Consider the following 3,549-nt stretch of genomic DNA (forward strand, 5'->3'; position numbering starts at 1 on the left):
CTAAACCAAACCAGTACCCTAACCCTAACCCTAACCCTAACTCTAACCCTAACCAGTACCCTAACTCTAACCCTAATCCGTACCCTATCCCTCACCATAACCCTAACCTTAACCCTAACCCATATTCGTACCCTTAACCTAAACCTAACCCGTACCCTCACCCAAACCCTAACCCTACGCTTAACCCGTACCATAACCCGTACCCTAACCCTAACACTAACCCTAACTCGTACCCTACCATATACCTTAACCCTAAACCTAACCCGTACCCTAACCTTAATCTAACCCTAACCTGTACCGTAACCCTAAACCTAACCCTAACCCTAAGGCATACCCTAACCCTAAACCTAACCCATACCCTAACCCTTACCGTAACACTAACCCTAACACTTGCCCGTACCCTAACCCTAACCCAACCCAAACCCTAACCCGTATCCAGACCCTAACTCTAACCCTAACCCTAACCCTAACCCTAACCCTAACTCTAACCCTAACCCTACCCTAACCCTAATCCTAACCTTAACGCTAACACTAACCCATACCATAAACCTAACCCTAACCCGTACCCTAAACCTAACCATAACCGTATCCCGTACCCTAACCTTACCCTAAAAATAAACCGTACCCTAACCCTAACCCTAAACCTAATCCATAACCTAACACTAATCATAACCCGAACCCTAACCCTAAACCTAAACCGTACCCTAACCCTAACCCGTACCCTAACCAAAACCGTAATGTAACCCTAACCCTAACCCGTATCCTAACCGTAATCAGTACCCTAAACCTAACTCGTGACCTAACTCTAAGCCTTAACCAAACCCTAACCAGTTTCCTAACCCTAACCCTCACACTAACCCTAACCCATACCCTAAACCTAACCCTAACCCTAAACCCAACCCGTATCCTAACCCTAACCCTATCCCGAACATTAACCCTAACCCGTACCCAGCACTAACCCTAACACTAACCTGTATTCTAACCCTAACCCTAACCCTATCCCGTACCCTAACACTAACACTAACCCGAACCCTAAACCTTACACGTACCTAATCCTAACCCTAACCTTAACCCGTACCCTAACACTAACCCTACCCTAACCTGTACCATAACACTAACCCTAACCCGTACCCAGCCCTAACCCTAACACTAACCCATACTCTAACCCTAACCCTAACCCTATCCCGTACCCTAACACTAACGCTAACCCAAACCCTAACCCTTACACGTACCTAACCCTAACCCTAACCCTAATCCGTACCCTAACACTAATCCTACCCTCACCTGTACCATAACACTAACCCTAACCCTAACCCTCACCCTAACCAGTACCCTAACCCTAATCCTAACCCTATCCCGTACCCTAACCCTAACCCTAACCCTGAACCTAACGCATACCCAAACCCTAACCCTAACCCTAACCAGTACCCTAAACCTAACCCAAACCCTAACCCTAACCCGTACCCTACCCTAACCCTTACCCGTAACCTAAACCTAACCCTATCCCTAACCCGGACCCTAAACCTAAACCTAACCCATAACCTAACCCTAACCCTCACCCTAACCCATACCCTAACCCTAACCCTAACCCTAAACCTAACCCTAACCAGTACGCTCAACTTAACCCTAACCATTACCCATACCCTAACGTGAACACTCATCCTAACCCTAAACCGTACCCTAACCTTAACCATAACCCTAACCCTAACCCGTATTCTAACCCTAGACCATCCCCTCACCCTATCCCTAACCAGTACCCTATCCCTAACCCTAACCTTAACCCTAACCCGTACCCTACCCCTAACCCTAACCCGAACTCTAAACCTAACCCTAACCCTAACCTTATGCCTAACCCGTACCCTAACCCTAACTCTAAACCTAACCCTAACCCAAACCCGTACCCTAACCCTAACCCTTACTCTAACCCTATACCGTACACTAACCCTAACCCTAACAAATATCTTAACCCCACGATAACCTTAACCCTAACCCGTAACCTAACCCTAACCCTAACCTGTACTCTTACCCTAACCCTAACCCTAACCGGTACCCTAACCCTAACCCTATCCCGTATATTAAAACTAAACCTAACCCTAACCCTACTGCTAACCCGTGAGCTAACCCTAACCCTAACACTAACCCTAAACCAAACCCTAACCCTAACAATAACCTTAACTGTAACCCGTACCCTAAACCTAACCCTAAACCTATCCCTAACCCCTACCCGAACCCTAATCCTAAACAGTACCCTAACCCTAATCCTAACCCAAACCCGTACCTTAACCCTAAACCTAACGTGTACGCTTACCCTAACCCTAATCCTAATCCGTACCCTAACCCTAGCCCTAAACCGTACCCTAACCCTAACCCTAAACCGTACCCTAACCCGTACCCTAACCCTAACCCTGAACCTTATCCTAACCCGTACGCAGCCCTAACCCTAACCCGTAACCTAAATCTAACCCTAACCCTAATCCGTACCCTAAACCTAACCCTAACCAGTAACCTAACACTAACCCTAACCCGTACCCTAACCCTAACACTAACACTAACCCGTAACCTAAACCTAACCCTAACCTGTACCCTAAACCTTACCCTAACCCGTACCCAGCCCTAACCCTAACCTGTACCCTAACCCTAACACTAAGCCTAACCCTAACCAGAACCCTAACCCTAACCCTAACCATAATCCTAACCAGTACCCTAACCCTGACACTAACCCTAAACCTAACCCTAACCCGTACCCTAACCCTAACCCTAACCCTAACCCTAACCAGTAGCCTATCCCTAACCCTAACCCATACAGTAACACGTAACCTGACCCTAACCCTAAACCGTAACCTAACCCTAACCCTAACCCTAGACTGTACCGTAACCCGTACCCTAACCGTAAACCTAACCCGTAACCTTCCCCTAACCCTAACCCTAACCCGTACCCTAACCCTAACCCTAAACCTAACCCGTACCCTAAACCTAACCCGTACCCTCACCCTAACCCTTAGCCGTACCCTAACCCTAACCCGTACCCTAACCCTAAACCTAACCCTAACCCAACCCTAATCCTAACCCTAACCCGTACCCTAACCCTAATCCGTACCCCCCGCCCCGGACCCTAACCCGTCCACAGCCCTAACCCTAACCTTAAACTAACCCTAACCCTAACACTAAACCTAACCCATTCACTCACCCTAACCCTAACCCGTACCCTAACCCTTACCTGTACCCTAACCCTAACCCTTAATCTAACCCTAAACCGTACCCTAACCCAAACCCTAAAGAGTACCCTAACCCTAACCCTAACCTTAAACCTAACCCATACCCTAATCCTAACCCTAACCCTAACCCGTACCCTTACCAGAACACTAACACTAACCCATACCCTAACCCTTACCCTAACCTGTACCCTAAACCTAACACTAACCCGTACCGTATTGCTAACCCGTACCCTAAACCTAAACCTAACACTAACCCTAACCCGTACCCTAACACGTACCCTAACCGTAACCCTAACCCGTACCCTAACCCTAACCCTAATCCAAACTCTAACCC

The sequence above is a fragment of the Vulpes vulpes genome, chromosome 4, assembly GCF_048418805.1.
Source record: "Vulpes vulpes isolate BD-2025 chromosome 4, VulVul3, whole genome shotgun sequence".
NCBI lineage: Eukaryota > Metazoa > Chordata > Mammalia > Carnivora > Canidae > Vulpes > Vulpes vulpes.